This window comes from Balaenoptera ricei, chromosome 16 (genome assembly GCF_028023285.1).
Source record: "Balaenoptera ricei isolate mBalRic1 chromosome 16, mBalRic1.hap2, whole genome shotgun sequence".
NCBI lineage: Eukaryota > Metazoa > Chordata > Mammalia > Artiodactyla > Balaenopteridae > Balaenoptera > Balaenoptera ricei.
In genome coordinates this window covers 103,715,560-103,724,581 of record NC_082654.1, presented here as the reverse complement: position 1 = coordinate 103,724,581, position 9,022 = coordinate 103,715,560, and positions in this window count along the sequence as shown.

Genomic DNA, 9,022 nt, shown 5'->3' with positions numbered 1-9,022 from the left:
TGTGCTCATGCTGGCGTTGTACTTGGTTGGAGTTCCGATGGTGAAATTCCTCATGGTAGCACTGCCGATGATGATAGTGCTCATGGTGACAGTGCCCATGGTGACAGTGCTCATGTTGACATTGCCCATGGTGACCATTCCCATGGTCAACTTTGCCATGGTGATAGTGCTCATGGTGACAGTGCTCATGGTGACAGTGCACATGGTGACAATGCCCACACTGAAAGTGCTCACGGTGATAGTGCTCATGGTGATAATGCCCATTGTAATAGTGCTCATGGTGACAGTGCCCATGGTGATATTGCTCATGGTGACACTACCCATGGTGATAGTGCTCACGGTGATAGTGCTCATGGTGACACTGCCCGTGATGATAGTGCTCATGGTGATAGTGCTCATGGTAATAGTGCTCATGGTGACACTACCCATGGTGACAGTGCCCATGGTGACACTGCCCATAGTGACATTTCCCATGGTGACAGTGCTCATAGTGAGAGTTCCCATGGTGACACTGCACATGGTGACAGTTCCCATGGTGACAGTGCTCACTGTGACAGTGCTCACTGTGGCAGTGCCAATGGTTACAGTGCGCATGGTGACTGTTCCGATGGTGACAGTTCCCATGGTGATAGTGCTCACCATGATAGTGCCCATGGTGACAGTTCCCATGGATACACTGCCCATGGTGACAGTTCTCATGGTGACAGTGCCCACTGTGATAGTGCTCATGGTGGCAGTCCGCATGGTGACAGTGGCCATGATGACAGTGCTCATGGTGGCAAGGCCCACGGTAACAGTGCTCATGGTGACAGTGTTCACGATGACAGTGCCCTTGGTGATAGTACCCATGGTAATAGTGCTCACTGTGACAGTGCCCATGGTGATAGTGCTCATGGTGATACTGCTCATGGTAATAGTGCTCATGGTGACACTGCCCATGGTGACAGTGCCCAAGGTGACACTGCCCATAATGACATTTCCCATGGTGACAGTGTTCATGGTGAGAGTTCCCATGGTGACAGTGCCCATGGTGACAGTGGCCATGTTGAAATTGCCCATGGTGACAGTGCTCACGGTGACAGTGCTCATGGTGATAGTGCTTACGGTGATAGTGCTGACGTTGACAGTGTCCTTGGTGATAGTGTTCATAGTAATATTGCTCATGGTGGTAGTCCTTATGGTGATAGTTCGCATGGTGACTGTGCCCATGTTGAAAGTGCCCATGGTGGCAGTGTTCATGGTGACACTGACCATGATGACTATGCTCATGCTGGTGCTATACATGGTTGGAGTTCCCATGGTGAAATTCCTTATGGTGGCACTGCCTATGATGATATTGTTCATGGTGACAGTGTCCACGGTGACAGTGCCTATGGTGACAGGGCACATGGTGACAGTGCCAATGGTGACATTGCTCATGGTGACAGTACCAACAGTGACAGTGCTCATGGTGACAGTGCTCATGGTGACAGTGCCCACGGTGACAATGTCCATGGTGACAGTTCTCACGGTGACACTTCCCATGGTGATAGTGCTCACGGTGATAGTTCTCATGGTGACATTGTCCACGGTGATAGTGCTCATGGTGACAGTGCCCTTGGTGATAGTGATCATGGTGATAGTGCTCATGTAGACATTTCCCATGGTGACAGTGCTCATGTTGACAGTCCCCATGGTGACTGTGCTCATGCTGGCGGTGTATATGGTTGGTGTTACAATGGTGAAATTCCTTATGGTGGCACTGCCCATGATTATAGTGCTCATGGTGACAGTTTCCATGGTGACAGCGCCCATGGTGACAGTGCCCATGGTGACAGTGCCCATGGTGATAGTGCTCATGGTGAGAGTTCCCATGGTGACAGTGCTCATCATGGCAGTGCCCATAGTGACTGTTCCCATGGTGACAGTTCCCATGGTGATAGGGCTCATGGTTACAGTGCTCATGGTGACAGTGAACACGGTGACAGTGCCCGCAGTGACAGTGCTCATGGTGATAGTGCTCATGCTTATAGTGCCCACGGTGATAGTAGTCATGGTGAAAGTGTTCACGGAGATAGTGCTCACGGTGACACTGCCCATGTTGATAGTGGTCACGGTGATAGTGCTCATGGTGACAGTTCCCATGGTTACAGTGCCCATGGTGACAGTTCTCATGGTGACAGTGCTCACGGTGATAGTTCTCACGGTGACAGTGTCCGTGGTGATAGTGCACATGGTGATAGTGCTCATGGTGATAGTGCTCATGGTGACACTGCCCATGGTGACTGTGCTCATGCTGGCGGTGTACATGGTTGGAGTTCCGATGGTGAAATTCCTCATGGTAGCACAGCCCATGATGATAGTGCTCATGGTGACAGTGTCCATGGTGACAGTGCCCATGGTGACATTTCCCATGGTGACAGTGTTCATGGTAAGAGTTTACATGGTGACAGTGCTCATGTTCACAGTGCCCATGGTGACAGTGTCCATGGCCAACAGTGCCCATGGTGACATTTTCCATGGTGACGGTTCCCAAGGTGACATTGTCCATGGTGACAGTGCCCATGGTTACAGTGCCCATGGTGAAAGTTCCCATGGTGACAGTGCTCAAGGTCACAATGCTCATGGTGACAGTGTCCATGGTGACAGTGCTCATGGTGACAGTGCTCACGGTGATAGTGCCCACAGTGGCAGTGCTCTAGGTGACAGTGCCCATGTTGAACAGTGCTCATGGTGACAGTGCTTATGGTGACAGTGCCCACGGTGACAGAGCAAATGGTGAGAGTGCCCATGGTGACATTTCCCTTTGTGACAGTGCTTATGGTGACAGTGGCCATGGTGACACTGGCCATGGTGACAGTGCTCATGGTGAGAGTTCCCATGGTGACAGTGCTCATATTGACAGTGCCCATGGGGACAATGCTGATGGATACAGTGTCCATGGTGATAGTGCTCCTGGGGACAGTGTAGATGGTTACAGTGCCCATGGTGACATTTTCCACAGTGACAGTGTCCATGGTGAGAGTGCCCATGGAGACAGTGTCCATAGTGACAGTGCCCATGGTGACAGTGCTCATGGTGACACTTCCCATAGTGAACAGTGTCCAGGGTGACATTTCCCATGGAGACAGTGCTCCTGGTGAGAGTTCCCATGCTGACAGTGCTCACGTTGACAGTGCCCATGGTGACCGTTCCCATGTTGACACTTCCCATGGTGATAGTGCTCATGGCGACAGTGCTCATGGTGACAGTGCACATGGTGACATTGCCCACGGTGACAGTGCTCACTGTGATAGTGCTCATGGTGATAGTGCCCATGGTAATAGTGCTCATGGTGACAGTGCCCATGGTGATATTGCTCACCGTGACACTACCTATGGTGATAGTGCACACGGTCATAGTGCTCATGGTGACAGACCCGATGGTGACTATGCTCATGGTGACAGTGCTCATGGTGATAGTGCTCATGGTGACAGTTCGCATGGTGATAGGGCCCATGTTGAAAGTGCCCATGGGGACACTGCTCATGGTGACACTGCCCATGTTGACTGTGCTCACACTGGCGGTGTACATGGATGGAGTTCCGATGGTGAAATTGCTCATGGTAGCACTGCCCATGATGATAGTGCTCATGGTGACAGTGTCCATGGTGACAGTGCCTATGGTGACAGTGCCCATTTTGATAGTGCTCAGGGTGATAGTGCCCACAGTGACAGTGCTCACGGTGACAGTTCCTATGGTGACAGTGCCCATGATGACAGTGCTCATGGTGACAGTGCCCTTGGTGATAGTACCCTTGTTAATAGTGCTCACGGTGACAGTGCGATGGTGATATTGCTCACAGTGACACTGCCCATGGTGATAGTGCTCACGGTGATAGTGCTCATGGTGACAGTTCCCATGGTGACAGTGCCCACAGTGACAGTGCTCATGGTGACATTGCCCATGGTGACAGTGCTCATGGTGACAGTTCGCATGGAGACAGTGCCCATGGTGACACTGCTCATGGTGACACAGCCCATGGTGACTGTGCTAAAGCTGGTGGTGTACACGGTTGAAGTTCTCATGGTGAAATTCCTCATGGTGGCACTGCCCATGATGATAGTGCCCATGGTGACATTTCCCATGGTGACAGTGCTCATGGTGACAGTGCTCATCTTGACAGTGCCCATGGTGACACTGCTCATGGTGACACAGCCCATGGTGACTGTGCTAAAGCTGGTGGTGTACACGGTTGAAGTTCTCATGGTGAAATTCCTCATGGTAGCACTGCCGATGATGATAGTGCTCATGGTGACAGTGTCCATGGTGACAGTGCCTATGGTGACAGTGCCCACGGTGATAGTGCCCACAGTGACAGTGCTCACTGTGACATTTCCTATGGTGACAGTGCTCAGGATGACAGTGCTCATGTTGATAGTGCCCACTGTGACAGTGCACACGGTGACAGTGCTCATGGTGACAGTGCCCTTGGTGATAGTGCTCATGGTGATAGTGCTCATGGTGACTTTTCGCATGGTGACAGTGCCCATGTTGAAAGTGCCCATGGTCAGCATACCCATGGTGACAGTGCCCATGGTGACAGTGCCCATGGTGACAGTGCTCATGTTGACATTGCCCATGGTGACCATTCCCATGGTCAACTTTGCCATGGTGATAGTGCTCATGGTGACAGTGCTCATGGTGACAGTGCACATGGTGACAATGCCCACACTGAAAGTGCTCACGGTGATAGTGCTCATGGTGATAATGCCCATTGTAATAGTGCTCATGGTGACAGTGCCCATGGTGATATTGCTCATGGTGACACTACCCATGGTGATAGTGCTCACGGTGATAGTGCTCATGGTGGCACTGCCCGTGATGATAGTGCTCATGGTGATAGTGCTCATGGTAATAGTGCTCATGGTGACACTACCCATGGTGACAGTGCCCATGGTGACACTGCCCATAGTGACATTTCCCATGGTGACAGTGCTCATAGTGAGAGTTCCCATGGTGACACTGCACATGGTGACAGTTCCCATGGTGACAGTGCTCACTGTGACAGTGCTCACTGTGGCAGTGCCAATGGTTACAGTGCGCATGGTGACTGTTCCGATGGTGACAGTTCCCATGGTGATAGTGCTCACCATGATAGTGCCCATGGTGACAGTTCCCATGGATACACTGCCCATGGTGACAGTTCTCATGGTGACAGTGCCCACTGTGATAGTGCTCATGGTGGCAGTCCGCATGGTGACAGTGGCCATGATGACAGTGCTCATGGTGGCAAGGCCCACGGTAACAGTGCTCATGGTGACAGTGTTCACGATGACAGTGCCCTTGGTGATAGTACCCATGGTAATAGTGCTCACTGTGACAGTGCCCATGGTGATAGTGCTCATGGTGATACTGCTCATGGTAATAGTGCTCATGGTGACACTGCCCATGGTGACAGTGCCCAAGGTGACACTGCCCATAATGACATTTCCCATGGTGACAGTGTTCATGGTGAGAGTTCCCATGGTGACAGTGCCCATGGTGACAGTGGCCATGTTGAAATTGCCCATGGTGACAGTGCTCACGGTGACAGTGCTCATGGTGATAGTGCTTACGGTGATAGTGCTCACGTTGACAGTGTCCTTGGTGATAGTGTTCATAGTAATATTGCTCATGGTGGTAGTCCTTATTGTGATAGTTCGCATGGTGACTGTGCCCATGTTGAAAGTGCCCATGGTGGCAGTGTTCATGGTGACACTGACCATGATGACTATGCTCATGCTGGTGCTATACATGGTTGGAGTTCCCATGGTGAAATTCCTTATGGTGGCACTGCCTATGATGATATTGTTCATGGTGACAGTGTCCACGGTGACAGTGCCTATGGTGACAGGGCACATGGTGACAGTGCCAATGGTGACATTGCTCATGGTGACAGTACCAACAGTGACAGTGCTCATGGTGACAGTGCTCATGGTGACAGTGCCCACGGTGACAATGTCCATGGTGACAGTTCTCACGGTGACACTTCCCATGGTGATAGTGCTCACGGTGATAGTTCTCATGGTGACATTGTCCACGGTGATAGTGCTCATGGTGACAGTGCCCTTGGTGATAGTGATCATGGTGATAGTGCTCATGTAGACATTTCCCATGGTGACAGTGCTCATGTTGACAGTCCCCATGGTGACTGTGCTCATGCTGGCGGTGTTTATGTTTGGTGTTACAATGGTGAAATTCCTTATGGTGGCACTGCCCATGATTATAGTGCTCATGGTGACAGTTTCCATGGTGACAGCGCCCATGGTGACAGTGCCTATGGTGACAGTGCCCACGGTGATAGTGCCCACAGTGACAGTGCTCACTGTGACATTTCCTATGGTGACAGTGCTCATGATGACAGTGCTCATGTTGATAGTGCCCACTGTGACAGTGCACACGGTGACAGTGCTCATGGTGACAGTGCCCTTGGTGATAGTGCTCATGGTGATAGTGCTCATGGTGACTTTTCGCATGGTGACAGTGCCCATGTTGAAAGTGCCCATGGTCAGCATACCCATGGTGACAGTGCCCATGGTGACAGTGCCCATGGTGACAGTTCTCATGTTGACATTGCCCATGGTGACCATTCCCATGGTCAACTTTGCCATGGTGATAGTGCTCATGGTGACAGTGCTCATGGTGACAGTGCACATGGTGACAATGCCCACACTGAAAGTGCTCACGGTGATAGTGCTCATGGTGATAATGCCCATTGTAATAGTGCTCATGGTGACACTGCCCATGGTGATATTGCTCATGGTGACACTACCCATGGTGATAGTGCTCACGGTGATAGTGCTCATGGTGGCACTGCCCGTGATGATAGTGCTCATGGTGATAGTGCTCATGGTAATAGTGCTCATGGTGACACTACCCATGGTGACAGTGCCCATGGTAACACTGCCCATAGTGACATTTCCCATGGTGACAGTGCTCATAGTGAGAGTTCCCATGGTGACACTGCACATGGTGACAGTGCTCACTGTGACAGTGCTCACTGTGGCAGTGCCAATGGTTACAGTGCGCATGGTGACTGTTCCGATGGTGACAGTTCCCATGGTGATAGTGCTCACCATGATAGTGCCCATGGTGACAGTTCCCATGGATACACTGCCCATGGTGACAGTTCTCATGGTGACAGTGCCCACTGTGATAGTGCTCATGGTGGCAGTCCGCATGGTGACAGTGGCCATGATGACAGTGCTCATGGTGGCAAGGCCCACGGTAACAGTGCTCATGGTGACAGTGTTCACGATGACAGTGCCCTTGGTGATAGTACCCATGGTAATAGTGCTCACTGTGACAGTGCCCATGGTGATAGTGCTCATGGTGATACTGCTCATGGTAATAGTGCTCATGGTGACACTGCCCATGGTGACAGTGCCCAAGGTGACACTGCCCATAATGACATTTCCCATGGTGACAGTGTTCATGGTGAGAGTTCCCATGGTGACAGTGCCCATGGTGACAGTGGCCATGTTGAAATTGCCCATGGTGACAGTGCTCACGGTGACAGTGCTCATGGTGATAGTGCTTACGGTGATAGTGCTGACGTTGACAGTGTCCTTGGTGATAGTGTTCATAGTAATATTGCTCATGGTGGTAGTCCTTATTGTGATAGTTCGCATGGTGACTGTGCCCATGTTGAAAGTGCCCATGGTGGCAGTGTTCATGGTGACACTGACCATGATGACTATGCTCATGCTGGTGCTATACATGGTTGGAGTTCCCATGGTGAAATTCCTTATGGTGGCACTGCCTATGATGATATTGTTCATGGTGACAGTGTCCACGGTGACAGTGCCTATGGTGACAGGGCACATGGTGACAGTGCCAATGGTGACATTGCTCATGGTGACAGTACCAACAGTGACAGTGCTCATGGTGACAGTGCTCATGGTGACAGTGCCCACGGTGACAATGTCCATGGTGACAGTTCTCACGGTGACACTTCCCATGGTGATAGTGCTCACGGTGATAGTTCTCATGGTGACATTGTCCACGGTGATAGTGCTCATGGTGACAGTGCCCTTGGTGATAGTGATCATGGTGATAGTGCTCATGTAGACATTTCCCATGGTGACAGTGCTCATGTTGACAGTCCCCATGGTGACTGTGCTCATGCTGGCGGTGTATATGGTTGGTGTTACAATGGTGAAATTCCTTATGGTGGCACTGCCCATGATTATAGTGCTCATGGTGACAGTTTCCATGGTGACAGCGCCCATGGTGACAGTGCCCATGGTGACAGTGCCCATGGTGATAGTGCTCATGGTGAGAGTTCCCATGGTGACAGTGCTCATCATGGCAGTGCCCATAGTGACTGTTCCCATGGTGACAGTTCCCATGGTGATAGGGCTCATGGTTACAGTGCTCATGGTGACAGTGAACACGGTGACAGTGCCCGCAGTGACAGTGCTCATGGTGATAGTGCTCATGCTTATAGTGCCCACGGTGATAGTAGTCATGGTGAAAGTGTTCACGGAGATAGTGCTCACGGTGACACTGCCCATGTTGATAGTGGTCACGGTGATAGTGCTCATGGTGACAGTTCCCATGGTTACAGTGCCCATGGTGACAGTTCTCATGGTGACAGTGCTCACGGTGATAGTTCTCACGGTGACAGTGTCCGTGGTGATAGTGCACATGGTGATAGTGCTCATGGTGATAGTGCTCATGGTGACACTGCCCATGGTGACTGTGCTCATGCTGGCGGTGTACATGGTTGGAGTTCCGATGGTGAAATTCCTCATGGTAGCACAGCCCATGATGATAGTGCTCATGGTGACAGTGTCCATGGTGACAGTGCCCATGGTGACATTTCCCATGGTGACAGTGTTCATGGTAAGAGTTTACATGGTGACAGTGCTCATGTTCACAGTGCCCATGGTGACAGTGTCCATGGCCAACAGTGCCCATGGTGACATTTTCCATGGTGACGGTTCCCAAGGTGACATTGTCCATGGTGACAGTGCCCATGGTTACAGTGCCCATGGTGAAAGTTCCCATGGTGACAGTG